The sequence below is a fragment of the Lissotriton helveticus genome, chromosome 1_1 (genome assembly GCF_964261635.1).
Source record: "Lissotriton helveticus chromosome 1_1, aLisHel1.1, whole genome shotgun sequence".
NCBI lineage: Eukaryota > Metazoa > Chordata > Amphibia > Caudata > Salamandridae > Lissotriton > Lissotriton helveticus.
This window is the reverse complement of record NC_136057.1, coordinates 186,817,935-186,837,757: the sequence shown is the minus strand read 5'-3', so window position 1 is coordinate 186,837,757 and position 19,823 is coordinate 186,817,935.

Sequence of the window (19,823 nt, the reverse complement as noted above, 5' to 3'; positions counted from 1 at the left end):
CCCATCTGGATGTAAATCTCCCTATTCACCACCGGGGCAGACCCATCCTGACTCCTGGAGCCAGGTTCACCAGCCAGCTCAAGCCAATCACAAGCCAGACAGTCACTTCATCTTTATTACACAGACATACCAACTTCTAGAAGTGGCACTTCCACACTAGGTATATTAACGCCACACACATCATCGCGCAGCATTTAATCACACGACTTCGCACATACCAAACTTGACCCTGCACTCCCCACACATCAGGCACTAACATGGACACACACATTCCCCATGCATTCCTATGGGAGGGCAGGCCAATCTCACCACACGCACTCAGAGTGCGCACGCACTTTACACTGGGACACAGTGAAAGTGCGCAGAAGCAAATAACAACTAACACCAAGTCACATATCAAAGCAAAAAGTTTAGGTGTGAACCTGCCAGAAGGGCCAAGTCCAACAATCCTGTCATGTGATTCGGTTAGGCTTGGTAGTAAACACTCCTATTTTACATGCAAAGTTTTCTTAAGTTGCCTTCTCATCTTCCACAATGACATACATTTTCTTGCATGACAGTGCAGGATTGGTTTCTCTGAAACCACATTACTTACATTTCACTTTCGCAGGCACACTATCATGACACCTTGAACATTTAGTACAAGGCTGAAACTTACATTGTGCAAATTATGTTGTTGTTAGTCCGTAAGGGGACACTGCTATCACAAGAGGAAAAACAATGTCAGCCTGGCTGAAGCTTCTGTACAGAAGCATGGGTGCCGTTTGTTATAAATACACAAACATTACCGGGTATCAGGAGAGTAGCACTCTGCTGTCATTGCGAGGACGCTGCCTGATGGAATCCCAGCCCAGCTGATTCCTGTTTTCCATCCACCAGGAGGGATGTCCAACTAGTAACCAAGATGGGGACCTGAACACATTTGACCACAGGTAATGGGAAGTTAGATTATCTGGCATAGAACCCGCGCCAGGCAACTAGGTCAGAGAACGTATAGTAGGAGTACACTATAGATAGTACTTATATGCCAACATATATACATTGCTTTAGCACAATGTTGGAATAGTTCATCCTTTTCACTGTTCTCATAAATCTAAGGTCTCTCGTTTGTTTCTGTCCATTAATCATTGCAACAAGTCTTATATAATAGAATCACAATGGTTCAATAAATATTGAAATACCTTGTTGTGCATTTCTTGTGTATCTTTTTGGGTATGCGTGAGTGACTGAGCAAAAAGGTTCTAGATCTGTTACCATGATTTCTTGGGGAGTTGCACTGTAAGCTAGCATCCAGAAAATGTTCTTTAGCCACTTTAAGACTGTGAAGCATGTAAAGGCTACATGGAGACTTGGGTTTTCATAGAGAGTTAGTCATCCTATCAGAAACCTATGTTGTTTTCCTTAGAAACTGGCATAGGAAGGGTACAGAGGATATCAGGCCAACGATGAGGCCCCCACAATTAAGGGGTCTAGCCCACCATCATAACCTTGTTCTTCTCACCATTTAACTTCAAGTAATTGCTGCTCATCCAGGTAGAAGCATTTAGGATACATGAGTTCGTGCCGTGACCCTCAGCAGATGACAGGGAAATGATGACCTGAGTGTCATCAGCATAGGACGATAAAGAGAGGCCACAGCCTTCAACAATGTCTGCTAGAGTGCTCACGTGGATATGAAATAACATTGGACTTAAAAAGCAGCCCTGGGATTTCCAGAAGAACGAATGTGACAGCTAGACACAAAATAGGTCGGAAAGACCTGAAAGGTCTGATCTGGCAGGAACAACGTCTTTTCAGGAGTATTTTGTGAGACACAGTGTCAAAAATCATTCTTAGATCAAGCAGGCTCAATGCTGCCATGCCACCACTGCCCAGGTGCAGTCTGAGGTGCGTTGTAACTCCCAGCAGAGCGGATTCAGTACTGTAATCAGTCTTGAATCAAACCTGCAATGGATGGAGAAGATCATGCGGCGCCACAAAACCTGAGATTTGCTGGCTAACATGTATTTCAAAGATTTCAGAGAGCAGGGGAGCAACAAAACTGTCTTGTAGTTTAACCAATTGGCATGATCCAGACTGCGTTTCTTCAGTAAGGGCAGACCATAACATGCTGCCACCCTCAGGGTATCTGACCCTCTGGCAGTGAGGAGTTAAGAAGATTCAGGGCAGAGCTTGCGAACATGGGCCAGGGGGAGCGGATCTAGAAGAGAGCCAGACCTTATGGATTGCAATAAGGTGCAAAAGGCAGAGACATCAATAAGCGCACAAGAATCTAGGAATTAAGGATGATGGGCAATCGGATTGACAATGTTAGATTCAGTGCACGCTACAGGTATACCGGTGTCAATGATCCTACAATCAGTCGAAGACTTGGTGGTCTGGGCAGTGGTTAACACATATTGAATATGTGCCACCTTTTTTTTCGAAGAAGCAGGTCAGTTCTTCGCATTGTGGCTGTGAAATGGGGAATGGGGGGGGCATCTCCCCAGGATCTGATAACTCTTTAACTACTCTAAAAAGAGTTTGGGGGCAATTTTGAGCAGCAAGGATTTTATCTGAGTAGAAAGTAGCAAAACTAGATCTACATAGTTTATGATATTCTTTCAATGTTGATCTATATTTAAGCCTATTTTCCTCATCATAGGATTTTCTCCAGCTCCTCTACAGATGCTTGCACTGCTTTTTTCCCTCTCGGAGAGTGTCATTAAACCAAGGGGTGAGAGGAGCAGTCTGGTGGCGTAGTAGATTTAGCTGGCAGAATCGAGTTGATGGAATCCCGAATCAAGTAACTTTGTAACAAACAGCACCTGTCTGGTTAATGATTGCTCTCTTGTTTTTGAGTCTGTAGAGACCGAAAAACCTCTTCAAGTCCTCCTTATTGCATATGGCTAGGCAATTACACCAATATATATGGGGATATCTCTAAACCTTCAAGCAGAAGCTACTACCGGTGCACAACCTCCAGCTATCACTGGGGTTAGAGACTTTGCAGGGAAAATTCTAATTTGAAGGGAGTCGCATTGCAGTAATGCGATTAAAACCCCCAAAAAGAAGAGGACAGCCTCTGCTTGCAGTAAGGCTCTGAACGTTGTGGCCTTGGCCTTAGGCACTACTAGAGCAGAGGAGGCAGTCAGTAGTGAATGGAAGATGCCTATTAATAGGCCCACTTTACCGTGGCCCATGGCTACAAATGATGTTTTAAATTGTGCCAAACTGATCCCTGTACGAGACCCCACAGCTGGTTTAATAACACAATCTATAATCCAGGTTGGCCTAAGCAGTCTAATGCACATAGCCTGAATGACTCAACAGCAGAGGCTGTTCAACCCAGTGAGCACCCTAAGCCTTCTCTCATTTCAATCTTTTAGCTGATTCAGACTCACAGGAACGAGACTTCTAAGCACTATGTTGAGGCTAGAGTAGATAAGTCCAAGGTGATGCAAATGTTATAGAAGTGACTGGGAAAGTGTCCACACTGTCCACAGCTGTAGGGCCTTCAGCAGAGTTGCTGAAGCCGACGAGGCCACGGCACATATCACAAGGACAGTCGAAGAACACAGAAGCCAGATTTCGGCTACACAACTAAAGCTGGAAGATTTTGAGAATCACCAATGGCAGAAAAACCTCAGGGTACCGGGAATCCCAGAGGTCAAAGAGGGCACTGGCATTAGGCAATATTTGGTGAATCTTTTCCAACAGGCTTTTCCTGACCTGCTAAACTGAGACTGATACTGCCAAAATCAACACGAACATTGACAATTTCAGCAAGATATAAATCTGCCGAAAGGAGAATAGGCATTGACCTATTTTGATTTATGTGGATAATTTCCTTCTTCAACAGGCAATTTACATTAAGGCTCGGTCTTCTACTTCAATTAAGTTGGAATCTGTATCTTTTTATGTTCGGCTGGACTCCTGTAAGTCAACTATGGAGCAGTAATGGCGGCTGAGTCAAATGATCGATCCACTCAAAGCGACTGGTGCGCGGGTCTTCTTGCAGGAGCCTGCACGGCTCAAAAATGTCACTAATGTACACTCGATCTCTAATGTCATATAAAATTTGAGGCGCTTCCGCTTTGAAGTACTGTTGCCAAAGACCAAATAATGTTGTGCACATGTGTTTAAGGGCGTGCTGGTGTATAAAGGGCTCAAAATCTCTCACAGTCGCCCAGACATCCTCTGCACTATAAATAGGGTTACAAAACCACTGTGCAGCCTGGTTAGCTGTTACCTGCTTCTCATCATCATCCACATCAGATCGCACTAACGGTCCCATGCGGTCCTTAAATGTTGTCCAATCCCTATCCTCAAATCCACATGCCGGTGTCCCGCTACTTACCAGTGTCGGAGGATGAAAAATGATAGTAGGAGAAGAGGAGGTGCCGAAGCCACACATATATACATATAGTGAATATTAAAGTATCAAATATCAAAACATTCCTCAAGGGGCAGGCTCTCCATGCTCAGCTGAGAGCTAATACTATAATAACAGGTGTATTTATAAAGCGCACATTCTCCCGGAGGTATCTTGGCGCTGAATAACAGATGTTTATTGTTACCCAACTCAATGGTTTGAACCTGTGACCATGAGGTTGAACACAAGCCACTGCAATGGACGCATTAGTCCACTGAGTCACCAGACCCGGCTCAGTAGTAGTGATAGTGGTATAATATTCAATGCACTCTAGAATCTCGCCCCATAATGCTTTGCTGGGCCTTTGGCAGTGCTTAATTTGTAAAATATGAAGTGCAGGTGCTCACATTTTGTTAAGAGGCCACGCCCACTTCCCCAGTTTTGTCCACTTCCTCCAGTGGTAAGCAGAGATTGAGAGTGCAACATTGGAGTGTAACATGATTAGAATGAAAAGTGGAAATGGGATAAAGGCAAGGGAAGACGAGCGGACAGCGTGGAGCGTGTGAAAGTAGAGTGGAAGGGAAAGGTGAACAATGAAAAACATTTAATGAGTGATAGGGAGTGCAGCACACATAGAAAGAGGAAAACCCTCTTGTGCTTATTTTTGTACAGAAAGGTTTCCCTTCCTGTACAAAAATAACCATCCCCGCAACGTGGGCACCCTTGAACCATGGTTCAAAGGTGCCTGCATTGGCGCACGGCAGCCCATTGTGCGCCGGCGCAGGGGAAAAGGGCAGGAATGCGCCATGGCAAGTTGAGCCGAGAACGACAAAGCAGTACAAACTGAAAAGAATAGCATTCAATGTACAGAAATTGCGCAGAAGCTTACTTACAGTAAAACTTTAACGGCCACAATTCCTAAATTGCAAAATTAAGGAATCGCAATTTAGAAATCGCAAACTGCAATGCATGAAAAATTCGCATTTTTTTTGCGATTCAGTAGTTTTCCTTAATTGCGATTCACAATTTGCAAATCGCAATTGAGGAAAACCCTTCCCATTGATTCCTATGGGCCAAAAGGCCCATAGGAATGAATGGGAAGGCATTCACATTTTGCGAATTTCAAATTGCGATTCGCAAAATGTGAATGCAATTTCAAGAGTGCGGGGGGGTCTAAAGAACCCCTCCCTGCACCCCTGAAATGTAACTTCAAATGCAATTTACTCACACACATGCCCCAAGGGCATGTGTGTGTGTAAATTAAAACTTTCAAAAATGCAATTTGTGCATATTTGAAAGTTTTCGGTAAATTAGCATGAAGTTCACCTTCATGCTATTTTACCACTTCCAAATTGCGAATTCGCAATAAAAAAATGATCATGCATTGCATTTAAGAAATCTGAAATTGCGATTTCTTAAATACAATCGCAATTTTAGAAATCGCAACATGGTTGCGATTCCTAAAATTGCGAAATGCATGATGCATTCCAAATTAGTCAATTGCATTCGCAAACGGCCGAAAATTGCGATTTGCACCGTTTGCGAATGCAATTGACTTTGATGCATGTGGGCATACTTGTGTAAACAGTGTTCGTGTGATGGAGTGTGAACCGAGCTTGAGGCGCTGTTGGTAAGGACCGATCAGCGACTCAAAACGCGGCAATTATGCATGAGTTAAAGTGACCAGAGCACGCCGTACAGGACTCCACTGGCTCCAGGAAGTCTCTGGATCTGCTGTATATATATATATATATATATCCACCACTCTGCTTTTCCAGTAAAGAAAGGACTGTCCAGGCCACTCGTTATTCCAAAGAGCGTGTTTATTAGAACAGCATCGCTCGACGCGTTTTCGAAGACCAAGTCTTCTTTATCACGAGTACGAGACTGATGTTGACAAATGTTTAAATAAAGGTCACATGGTATTCACGTCATACCCATATACATGAAAAACAGACTCGCTGAAGTCAAATAAGCGTAGCTAGAAAAGGTCAGCCTGAGTTCTAAATGCACAGTTAAAACAGATACAATGCATCTATAATTAATGTTACTTACAACAGTGAGTTATGGCATGCCTGAGTGAAAGAAAGACTTAGGGGCAGATTTATGTTGGGATGCGCCAGTTAACATGCGCCACAGTGCGCCACTGCTCCGCCACCCATGGTGCGCCACATTTATGATGCGGCGCACCATGGTGCAAGGCAGTGAAGATGCGTGACGCATCTCTCGGCGTACGGGCGGCGCATTGCAGGAGTCATGTCGCAAGTGCAACATGACTCCTGCAATGCACAGGTGCCACCTATTCAATGCATGGTGCGTCACCCTTACGCCTGCTTCAAGCAGGCGTAAGGAATTGACGTAGAAAGTGACTGAATGAAATCTCATAGATATCACTCAGCCACTTTTAGGAGGCGTTCCTGCGCAGGAACGCCCCCCCCCTGCGCAGGAACGCCTCCTTTTGGCGCAGGGCTTTCCAACGTGACGCATCTCTTAGATGCGTCACGTTGTAAATAGGGCGCATTGTTTGCGCCGCCGTTGCGTCACATTTAGTGACGCAATTGCGGCGCAAGGAGGCGCAAGGGCATCATAAATCTGCCCCTTAATATTAATTCACGAAGCCAAGTCAATATGCTGCCGTGAAAAGGTCAATCAATAAAGCATCATTATTCAAAATAAAGTAAAGGCACAAGGTCTTTCGTAATTTCAGCATGTATAAAGCCCAAGTGGGCGTAATAATTTGTGCTCAATCAAATATGGATCGCATGTTGGTAAGGCACATGCTAGACGTATCGCTTCAGAAACAATAATCGCATAATTTTTAGTGAAAGAATATAAATGGGCAATTCTAGTTGTACCAAATTTCTACATTGTTACCGCCCAAGTGGGCAAACAAAAATATAAGGTCTTCACTAAAACTCAATTAATGCAGTGAATTCGTGGATAAGTCATGCCAAACAATTACATGAAATATACAGTAAAGCCCCTGTGGGCAATTGATGCTTATAGAGAAAGTCCTGCCCAAGTGGGCAAACGTTCGTTGCATGCTCGTTGAGACACAAAATAAAGTCGGCACATTTGGACTTAATTTCAAACAAACTGTTGTGCATACTTCAAGTGTGTAGTTAGGGGCCAAGAAAATAAACTCTCCCATTAAGGCTTCCCAGAGATCTGTAAAAATAATAATAAAAGGCAAATAAGGCATGTGACTTCAAACATGTGCATCAAAAAGTCTCACAGTCAATTAAAAACAGTTTGTGATGGCGGATGTATCATAGAATAATTCTCAGAATCAAATTGTCTAACCTAGATGTACAGTTAGTTCATCATCCAGGTTATGGCTCCCTGGTTGCATGGTCCTGTATTTAATAATCAGCTTGGATTCTAATCTCCTAAATTCTTGAATTCTGTCTCCTCCTCTTTCCCTGACTGGGACAGCTTCAAGGACACAAAATGATAGAAGGTAAGCATTGCTTTTATGATATGTGGCAAAATGTCTCGCTATCGGGTATTGTTTATCACCATTGGTGATCGCTCGCATGTGCTCCAATACCCTCTTTTTAGCTGGGTGTATCGTGCTTCCGATGTAGTGTAACTGGCATGGGCATTTGAGGGCATAAACTCCATGGTCAGTCAGACATGTGACATGAGTCAAGATTTTAAAGTTGTCACAGTCTCTGGAAAGTTTAATTTCCTTTAAATTTTTTCTGTTGCCGCAAATGTAAAACCCTCTCTCTGGGTTCTTCTTGATGTGACCCGGTAGTAATGTGGTGCATAGCATATCCTTAAGGGATCTGGGCCTCCGATACGTAATTTGAGGATACTCACTGATTCCCTCCACCAGGTCTTTATCAAGTTTAAGTACTTCCCAGAATTTACCAATAGCCTGTTTGACTTTCCCAGCTTGCTGATGAAAATCAGTAATAAATCTAGTAGTCACTGGTGCTGTCGTTTCAATGTCAGTGTTTTTCTCCATAATAGGGATGCTTCTTTCTTTGGCATTCGCTTGTTTAACTGCTGTAGAGATGCATTTATCAGAATACCCTCTTTGTTTGAAGCGCTTAGTCATAGTAAGCACTTCTTGAACATAATCCTCATCTCTAGAGCAATTACGCTTGGCACGTAAGAATTCTCCTAATGGTATAGAACTGATGAGGTTGTTCGGGTGGCAACTTAGGGCATGCAGCAGACTATTTCCCGCAGTGTCTTTCCTGAATAGAGTGGTGATAAGGGTAATATCATTCACCTTTACTTTAAGATCAAGGGAATCTTTTTCAAGGTTGCTATTGTGGCTTGTGAAAGAGAGGTTAAACACATTGTTGTTAAGGGTCTGCACAAATTCTGCAGCCTCTTCAGTGGTTCCGTCCCATATGACAAAAATATCGTCAATGTAACAGAGCCATTTAATGATCTTGCTTTGGAAAAAGGGTAAGTGCTGGACCACCTGCTCCTCCCACCAACCTAGGTACAACCCAGCAAAACTGGGGGCAAAACAAGTGCCCATCGCAGTCCCGAGGAGTTGATTTTGGGTTAGGCATAACAATGCCATATCCAGTAACATTTCTGTGTGAAACAAGTAGGATAAAGACCTTTTTCTAAGAAAATATCTACATGCCTCAATCCCTAATTTTTTTTCAGCTTTGTATAGCTCCTACTTGATCTGAAGGTATTAGAGCATTTTACATCAGTGGTTCCTAACCTTTTGACTTCAAGAGGTTCCCCACTTAATCACTACAGAAAGCTGTAGTCCCACAGAACAATTTTTAACATGCACAAACAAGTACACACCAAACAAATACTTGAAATACAAAAGATGTGATTATTTTATATTGAAATAATATTCAAAAATTGAAAACCTTTAATGGTAAGTTTGGTGATGTGACTAACTTTTCAATGTTTGATTTTTTTTCGGAAAGTTGAATGTTATTTTATGTTATTTAAATGTATATCTAGGTGCAACAGCTACCCGAAAGGGTTTTCCCGGAGCCCGTCAGAAACAGCAAAAATAGGGGAATGGAACTTACTGATTGAAAAGCCAAGTTTTAAGTGACTTGCGAAAAAGTATGTTATGTTATGTTAATTAATTTTCTAACGCGCGCAGCTACTCCAAGGAGTGTCCTGGCGCGAGCACAGGGGACTGAGAGCACGACCAAACTAGATAAAGAGATGAGTTTTTAGCAATTATTTGAAAGCCACAGGATCTTCAATATTACGAAGCGCAAGTGGCAAAGCGTTCCAGGCCTGGGCCTCCAAGACAGCAAGAGAACAGTCACCCAGCCTATGCCGATGAAAGCGGGGAACCTTTGCCAAGCGGAGAACGGAGGAGCGTAACAGTCTCCCCGGAACATAAAAGGAAAACTGTTTCCGCAAGTAGGTTGGCCCAAGGCCATGCAGGGCACGATGGGCAATAGTAATAGATTTAAATTTCACCCGGGCCGCCACAGGGAGCCAATGAAGGGAGCGGAGATAGCCTCACACGCTACTTCTTAGAGAAATCTCTCCCAGAAGCCGTGCCGCCGCATTTTGCACCACTTGAAGTTTGTTAAGAGAGTATGCTGGAATCCCCACATAAAGCGCATTGGCATATTCGAGGCAGGAGAGTCTGTGGGAGAAGTGGAAGAAATCTTCTCAAGATTTTGAGAAGGCCAAAGCTGCACCCAGAGAGTCTCTTTACCTGGGTGGCAAAAGACAAGTTATCCTCAAACTAAACTCCCAAGTTCTTAGCAATACTGCTGCTGGAAGATGGTGGCAGATACTCAGACGGCCAGATCAGATCTCTAAAGCCAGGGGGAAAGTTGCTGTACATGAGTATCTCCGACTTGTCCTCATTGCAATTTAATTGGGCGCCCGCAATACAGAGGACAAGCAGAATTGAACAGGAGACACAGATTCCTCATCCTTTTTCCAGGTGAAAAGTAACTGGGTATCATCAGCATAGGCTATCACCTTAGCCCCTAGATCCTCAGCCAATATGACTAGAGGAGTAAGATAGATGTTAAACAAGAGGGGGCTAAGGGACGACCCTGGTGGGATCCTAGTAGTAACTGGCAGAGAGGCAGACGCAGCCAGCGGAAGCCAGACTTGTTGTACCCGGCCCTCGAAAAAGGACCTAATCCAGCCCCAAACCGACCCTGAGCCATCGATCTGCGTGAGTCGGTCAAGCAACAAAGAATGAGGAACCGTATCAAAAGCAGCTGACATCGAGCAGCACTAAGACTGCTCTCACTCCGGAATAAAGGCACTCTCGAATGGCCTCAGATACTTCCACCAGCCCCAATTCAGTACTGTAAGACGACCGAAAGTCTGACTGAGCTGGGTGCAGGATGTCCGCTCTCTCCACAAACTCAGTCAACTGTCTATTCACTACCTTCTCACAGACTTTGGCGAGACTGGGAAGAAGAGAAATGGGCCTATAATTCCCAGGAATCAAGGGATTGAGGGCCGGCTTTTTTAATAAGGGAAGAATTTTAGCCTTCTTCCAATCATCCGGGACTCGGGCTTCTTGAAGAGAGTAGTTTATAATGCTGTTAACCTTAGGATGAACAAACTCCGCTACAGCTGCCATCAATCTGGTAGGACAGGGGTCTGCTGGTGAGCCATATTTTAGTCCCTTCAAAATTTTCAGTGTACTAGGCAGATCAACCGGGGAAAAATTACCCAGAGAGTGCCTTGGGGAGATGGGAGCAGAGGAGGATGACAAAGAATTAGGTGGACATGGTATAAAGCTTGTTTTAATCAATCTGATTTTGTCCATAAAAAATTTGCCAACGTATCACACCAAGCATCTGTGGCTGGGAGAGGGCATGATTGTGCTATAGATGACATAAAGCTCTGAACAATTGCAAAGATTTCCTTTGAATTGTTTTGAGCTTGATCAATAAGAACAGCATAATAGTCCTTTTTAAAAAGTATGGTGTTAGTCTGTGTGCGAAGGGACATCGGAAGACCACAAAACAGGGCCCAAATAGGAAAAAGAATGGCCACCCTTGCGGGATAGACTAATCTTTGGCACCTGAAATTTAGCCTGAGTGGTAGATCTGAGGGTACTTGAAGGCAAATAGAGGTGGACTAGGTTTTGCAAATACATGGGAGCCATGCCATGCTTAATTTTGAACATATAGTTCAGAACTTTACACTTGATCTGATTTTCAACCACTAAACAATGAAGGTCCCTCAACGAAGCGGAAATAGAGGCTGCTCTAGGAGTGCGGCGGAGCAGTCTGGCCACGGAGTTGTGTACTCTCTGTAGCTTTCATATCACATCTTTACTAGCTCCAAGATAGAGGATGTTACCGTAGTCCAGTCTAGATGTAACAAGAGCCTGGACTACGGTTCTCTGCGTGGGGCTAGGTAGCATCCACACAATTTTTCTCAGCCAATTCAGAATGGTGAAACATGTTGCAGCAACCTTCATGGCTTGTTGACGCATAGATAGTGAACCGTCAATAATGAAGCCGAAGTTGCGAACATGATGGGAAGGCTGCGGTACTTCACCCATTTCTTTGGGCCAATGTTGCAAACCCAGAGCTCTTTGTCTTTCCCCAGTACTAAGACCTCAGTTTTTTCACCATTCAACTTGCGAAGATTGGCATGCGTCCATGATGCCACTTTGCTAAGCCCAGCCCGAAGAGTCGATTGCTATGAATCTTTTTCCGCAGAAAGTGAGAAAATGATCTGCATGTCGTCAGCATATGAAAATAACGACAGCCCAGCTTCTTCAACGATCGTTGCCAGGGGTATACCATAAATATTAAACAACAAAGGACTAAGGATGGACCCCTGGGGAACTCCATACGGGGATGAGTGGATCTTGGCGTTTTCAGCAGAGGAAAAAACCTGGAACGTACGGCCAGTGAGAAAAGAGGTTAGCTTGCTAAGTGTGGAACCAGTAACCCCTATGGAATGTAGGGCATTTATCAAAACGGCATGGGACACTATGTCAAAGGCCGCAGTTAGATCCAGTAAGACAAGTGCTACCGGATTGCCTGTATCCAGGTTCTTGTGCAACATTTCGGTTACACCAAGAAGAGCAGTCTCAGTAGAGTGACTGGTTCAAAAAACAGATTGTGAAGGATGCAGAAACTTGTTACTTTCAACAAACTAGGACAGTTAGCCATTGATTTGTCTCTCCAAAATTTTAGAAAATACAGGAAGCAAAGAGATTGGCCGATAGTTCGAGGACACCGTAGGGTCAGAGTTGGCCTTTTTCAGTAGTGGATGACCATTGCATGCTTCGATTCCAAGGGGACGAGAGATTCCTTTAGGGATGTGTTTAGAAGTTCCATAATAGTTGCAAGTACTGACAGTTCAAGCAGCTGTAGCACGAAAATCGGAAAGAGGTCACAAGGGGAACCAGATTTAATACAGCCCAGATGCTGTTTAAGGGAAGTCATGTCAAGTGGTGACCAGTTTTCTACTTTAGTATTGGTGTTTATGGCAAGCAGATCTTTGTCAACAAGTGGCAACATTGTTTGGGTGGAGATGGGCGGTAGTGAAGCAGGGGATGGTGACATATTCACAGTCAAAGTGGAATATATTGCTTCCACTTTATTAGTAAAGAATTGAGCAAGATTCTCGCATTGCGCTTCATTCAAGTTGGGGGGAATGGGCTGAGTTGCAGTGCCTGATAATTCTTTTACCATTTTAAATAATGTTTTGGAACAGTTCTTAGCATCAGTTAAAAGTGAGGAAACATAATTTGCATGAGCGGCCCTACAGAGAAAATGATACTCCCTTTTGGCGTGCAAGTAAGCAAATTTGGTGTCAGGCGCATAGGCCCTTCTCCACCTTCTTTCCATATTTTTGCATTTGGTTTTCTCAGCTTTTAACGTGCCTGAGAACCAAGGGGCCGTGGGGCGGTGATTGCTAACCCTCATATGGTAGGCAGGGAGGCAGGTGTCTGTCGCTGTCCGGATCCAGGTTTGAAACGTTATTAAGTCGATATCAAAAGTATTTTTTTAAAAAAAGGGCATTATTACAAAGAAATTTGTTAAAATTATCTATGTCTAGCTTTTTCCAATACCTTGTTCATTTTGGAGTGCCACTGTAAAGGTGGGCCTCAGCAAGGCCTACAAGTGCTAGGGGTTCACCCTTCTCTGCACACAAGTCCTCAGACCAGTAAAGAGAAGTTGGCACAGAAACTGAAATGTCAAAGAGATAGTTTATTAAATCTCCTAAGGTGGAAGTACATTCACACAACACCCTTCGGTAGAGTATGAAGTAGCACACGGAGTAGAAGAACCATGGGTCTTTTATACCCACACAGGGGCTCAAAAGAAGGCGGTACAAGCACACATAGGAGAGTTACATACATAGATGGTAATAGAAAAATGCACAGTCATCAAAGTAGGAAGAGCTAGCAGTTGCTAACTTTAGTAGAAACAACCTCACAGTAACAAACCTAAACAGGTGCGTGGGCAGCTGCAGACCCCTCTGGGCATGCGCAGAGTAGCGGAAGCTAAGTATAGTCAGTTCTTTGAGCAGAATACAAGGGCAAATGACAGAGAAGAAGGAAAGAGCACATGGCGAGCACATGCTCGCCAAATGGCTGCCGGAAACAAGATGGCTTCAGCTAAATGCTAACAGCGATCTCTGCCAAATTTCCACAGAAGACCCTTTTAGCATTAGCGGAAGACATCCATATTCTAGAGGAGTCTACGTATACATCATGTACATCAATATGCATCAATTGATCAACTTCTTTGTCTAATATATACTGGGCATTCATTTGTGTAACATTACGTTTAGCAGGTGTACAAGCAGTAATACAGATGGAGCAAAGCATTGGACCACAATGTATACATAGGCAGCATGTCAGTAGAATTGCAAATAATATACACAGAACTGTCAACAGTTTCCAGCCCCAGGTAACAAACAGTGTCCAAAAACAACTGGCAAAAGTCCATGTGCCAGTATCAGGGTGGATCGCAGCAGCAACAATTTTATGAAGTTTGGAGATCGCAACAAAAACTGAAGGGGTTGGGGGAGGAGCCAAGCGTCGAACCAAGATGGTCGCTTGAACTCCCGGCTCTGCCGCTACGTCCCCTAGACCCTACATCCTGCTAATTATTCTGCCCTGTAAGGTCCGTGACCGCAAGAACAGAGCAAGCTGAGCCGTTGGCTTAAAACCCGACCTCCGCATATTGCCTGGGATTGGAGATACGGGCTCCCCTCATTTGGGCCTGACTGCGAGTTTCAAACCAGGGACTGGATTGATTGTGCAGTGGCCGGAGCGTTCGGTGAGGTCGGCGGCCCATACTGGAAGTCGACGGCCGGAGCGACATCTTCATCTGTGGGGGCGCACGGAAGGTAAGCTGGGTGGTGAAAGGCATCCCCCTCCACCCACCTGCCGTGCGCTGAAGAGTTTGCAGTGATGCCGCGTCGCCGGTGAGCACCGCGGCAGCTGAGTGAAACTGAGTCCCCGGGGATCGGCTGATGCGAGTGGCTCCAGCTCCCCTTCCTCCCCCGATTGCAGAGGCTGAGGAGTGAGGCTGGGACCGAGACCGGGCAGCCCCCTTTTCCGCATTGTTTCGCCTGGCCTATACCGGATGTGGCTACACTTGGCCAGAGCATCGAGCCTGTGGAGACAAGAGAGGAAAGCTGAGACATAAGAGGGCCGGTCTACAACTTCAGGGAGGTGCAGTCACAGTAGACCCCCCGGTTTTCACTGGCCCCTTATTCCCTGTAAACAAAAAAGTTAAAAAAAAGAAAACGATATCAAGATGGCCTGCCTGACAGACGATGTGACACAGCTTCCGCAGGAAGTACGTGATCTTAAGACTTTCTGCGAGACGGCCGAACGCAAGTTAGTCAATTATGAAGGGAGATCTAGACGAAATAACATCCGCATTCTGGGAGTGTCCAAAAAATCAGAAGGGCCTGCACCTGACCTGTTTGTGGAAGACCTTATTTTGAAGCACCTCAAGCCCAAGGTACTAGGAAAATTCTTCACCATATAACGAGCGCCTCACGCCCGCTGATTGCACGGGTCCTAAACTTCAGAGACAGAGACGCTATCCTGTAATCCGCCCGAATGACGTCTCCCCTGCGCTATGAGAATGCCACCCTCTCTTTCTTTCCTGACTTCACACAGTTGGTACAGAGACAACGCAGGACCTTCCTCGCCGTCAACAAGAAACTAAGGGACAAGGGACTTAGATACGCCATGATGTTCCCGGCGCATCTGCGTGTGGAGGTTGAAGAGAGAGCGTTGTTCTTCGGCAATCCAGAAGTGGCATCTGACTAGCTGGACAGTAGACTTGCCCAGGGATCTGGGGGGCACGACCGAGGTGAAGAACAAGCATTAAAAAAACAGGACTGAGGATCGGCGAATAGACTCATGAACTACATGAACATGGTCAGGTCCAGGGGTCATGAAACCCCGAGGTTGGACATAAACTCTTGCCATATTGCCTCACATCAGTTGAACACTATAGGACATTCTGGGGACAATTTGCTGTTAAAGTGGGGGTTTTGGAGGGCGGGAGGACGGAGGGTTGGCTTCCTCCTCGTTACTACCTTTAGTTATTTGTTAGGATTAGTGTATAGGGCGACAGGCACTCTGCCAGTTTGTGATGGGCGGGCCCAGTGAGCAGGGATGCAGGGAGGGGGGCAGTTCGGGGGATGTGTAATGTTATTTAAAGTTGAATTGTTGATTGAATTGAATTTTTCGACACCATCAAAGAGAAAAGAGTTGCTAGAGCGTCTTCCACAGGGAAACAATAATAAGCGGTAAACAGGGATCAGAGTCCTCAGTTGGAATGTAAATGGACTTGGGGATAAAATCAAGTGCAGTATGGCCAGCCAATTTATTAGGAGACACGACCCAGATGTGATCCTTCTATAGGAAACACACCTAGTCGGAAACAAATTCATGGCCTTGCATAGAGGAGGGTATAAGCTGGTGGCACATACGGGATTCACCTCTGGGTCACGAGGGGTGGGCATACTAATCAAGAACTCATTCCCTTTCACAATACAGGCCACGTGGTCAGACTTACGAGGTAGATATATAGGGGTTTTGGGCCAATGGGAAGGAAAGACTGCTGCATTCATCTCTATCTACGTCCCGCATGGCCTACAAACAGACACATTCAAAGACCTGGGCACGATTTTCTTGACATTCAAACTGGGTATCCTGGTAATGGGAGGAGACTTTAATGCAGTGATGGACTGGGAGCTGGACCGACATCCGCCACGTCACATTAGACCCGCTCAGAGATGGCTGGCAGAATTTGTAGAAACTGTGGGGCTGGTAGATGGGTGGCGGACGCACAACCCAGACAGGGAACAATTTACACACGTATCGGGCACACACCGCAGTCTGTCACGCATAGATTACATCCTTGTCCCTGCGGCACAGGCCCATGCTATCCGAGAGATTTGTTATCTGGGACGGGGCATTTCAGATCACTCCCCTGTGCGGCTGAGAATAGGACTAGATTACATGAGCGTTAGCAGAGTAGCCCCCATCAATCCATGGTACTTGAAGGATCCGACCACCCAGAAGAATATTGTCAAAGCTACTGACAATTATTTGCAAGAAAACAAGGGCACGGTTGATTCTGCACAGACCCTATGGGAGGTGTACAAAACAGTCATCGGGGAGAAACACTCTCCCTGATTGTGGGGAAGAAGAGGGAAAGACTGGCGGATCTTGAAAGAGCAGAGGAGGACTCGTTGAAGTCAGAAGAAGAGAAAGCCCAAGCAATATCCCCGGAAAACCTCCACCTCCTGAAGTTGAGGCAAGATGAGTTAAATAGCATCTCCAGAGATAGAGCCAGGGCGCAGAGTAGAGAGGTCCAGGGCAGAGTATGTGAACATGGGGATAAGGCAGGAAAGCTGATAGCATGTCTAGACAGAAGGGAGTGGATGTCGCGGCTGGTGCCCGAGGTGCAGGGAGATGACTCCAGTCCAATAACAGACCCGCAGGCCAAAGCAGACACGTTTGCAGACTATTACCGCGCGGTATATAGTGTGACCGGCAGGTACTCAGAAGAAGAAAATAGTGAGATGATTAGAGACATAAGACTTCCCACACTCACAGACGAGATTAGGGCCTACCTGGAATGCCCGCTGATGGTTGATGAGGTGGTGCAGGCTAATAGGGGAGTGAATACAGGGAAAGCTACAGGGCCCAATGGTATCCCCGTTGAACTGTATAAACTGAGACCTAATAAACGTACCCCCTATATCCGCTCTATGTTGATGGGGAGTAGAGATAGGGGAATGCTCCCATATGACCAACGTCTGGCCAACATAGTTGTCATATATAAAGAAGGCAAACCCAGAACCAGCTGCGTATCCTAAAGGCCAATATCGCTTCTAAATGTGGAGCCCAAAGTCCTTGCAAAACTGCTTGCAACACGTCCGATTAAAGTCATTTCTACCCTGGTCCACCCAGACGAGTCAGGTTTTATGCCCCATCACAATACAGCCCTTAACCTGTGCCGACTACATGGAGTACTGAGTAGAATACCCACCATACTGGAACCGGCAGCTCAAGTATCATTAGACTCCACCATGGCGTTTGACATGGTTGAGTGACCCTATCTATTTGCGGGTTTAGGCAAATTAGGGTTCAGTCCAGAATTCACGGGCTGGATCCGTCTCTCATACTCCGGCCCGATGGCCAGAGTGGTGGTAAATAACAGCTCATCCCCAGACTTCCAGCTCAGCAGGGGCACTCGCCAGGGTTGCCCCCAGTCTCTATCCTTCTTTGCGTTGGCACTGGTGCCACTGGCGGCCTGGATCAGGCAAGAACGGCCTATCCGCGGAATAAGGTGGACCCTGGATTGGGAGGACAAAATATTCCTACATGCAGACGATGTTCTTCTTTACATTACTACTCCAAGAATATCATTGATCTACCTCCTAGATGTGTTGGCAATATTCGGGAGGTACTCTGGCTTCACCGTAAACTGGTCCAAGTCAGTAGTCTACGTCCTTCAGGGTGACCCGCCTGTAATACCGCCGAATTGCCCTCTCCAGATTGCACCGGAGGGTTTCCGATACCTTGGCATCTATGTGACGCTGGATTCAAGACTCCTCTTTGGCCGTAACCTGGACCCACCAATGCAGAGGCTTAAGACCGATGTCACACATTGGAGATCCCTTCCTCTTTCGATGCTAGGAAGGGTGGTTCTTTTTAAAATGATGGCCCTGCCTCGTTTTTTGTATGCACTCCAAAATACAATGGATTTGGTCCCAACGTCCTACTTCAAGGAAATGGAGGGTCTCCAAAGGAAACTTCTCTGGGACGGCAGGCCCCGCATAGCGTTCTCCAAGCTGACTCTCAACTGGTACGATGGGGGTATTAGTCTTCGCAACCTAAAAAAGTATTATTAGGCGTCCCAGCTTGCGGCCAGCAACCACGGGATATATGGTAGCCCAGATGATCCCAGATATGCCGTGGATAGGGGGCTGCTCCCAGGGGTAGACTTTGCTAGAGCATTATATTTATATGCCAAACCCCGTAGATTCCCACTAACTGGACCTACAGCGCATGCCGTCCAGATATGTCATACAGTCAATAAACACCTGCAGTGGGATGGCAAACTCACGCTGGCCACTCCGCTGTGGAACTCTGAGGAACCGGGGAGCCTCTGGAAATCCAAGGAAATGGGACCTTATAGGGATCTTGCGAATCAAAGACTTCTGGGGGAAGGAACGGTTCTGCCATTCACATCACTTAAAGCACAGTACAGATTGGCAGACACTGAGTATTACCGTTATCTCCAAATCCGCCAAGCATTACTCACTCAGATGCCTAGTAACACAACGCTCCCAGAAGCCTCCACCCTGAAGGATAGACTGCTGGACGGACACATCCCAGAGAAGACCATTTCCCTCATTGAAATTGATCAATAACAGGGAAGATTCACTACAGACCCTTAAGGGAAAGTGGAACAGTGAGGGCTTAGAACTTGATGACGAGGACTGGCAAGAGGCGATCTCTTCCCCATGAGTAGTAGAAATCCAGGCCAGGCTGAGATTAGTACAGCTTAAAATATTACATAGGACTTATGTAACGGGACCCTGCCTGGTTCGAATGGGATGGGCGGAAAGCGGAGAGTGTAGAAGGGGGTGTAGGGAATTAGGAACATTCATCCACATACTGTGGAACTGTCAACAGATTCAAGTGTATTGGAGGGACATCCACCACACACTGCGGGCAGTACTGGGGTAGACATGCAGCCAGAGGCACGGAGGTGCATACTAAATGTCTGGGAGCCTACAGATCTCAATACATACACTACACAATGGGCAACATTAGCGTATGATAGCAAAAAGAAACATCGCACAGCTGTGGGGCGCTAGTCAGCCACCCCTATTAGGGAGGTGGAAGGAGGATCTAGACTGGTGCATGTATAGGGAAAAGTCCGTTTTTATAGCTAGAGGATACCCATGGAAATGGAGTAAGGTATGGGGAGCATGGAACCACTACAGAGGTGACATTTGTCGCCCGCCTTGT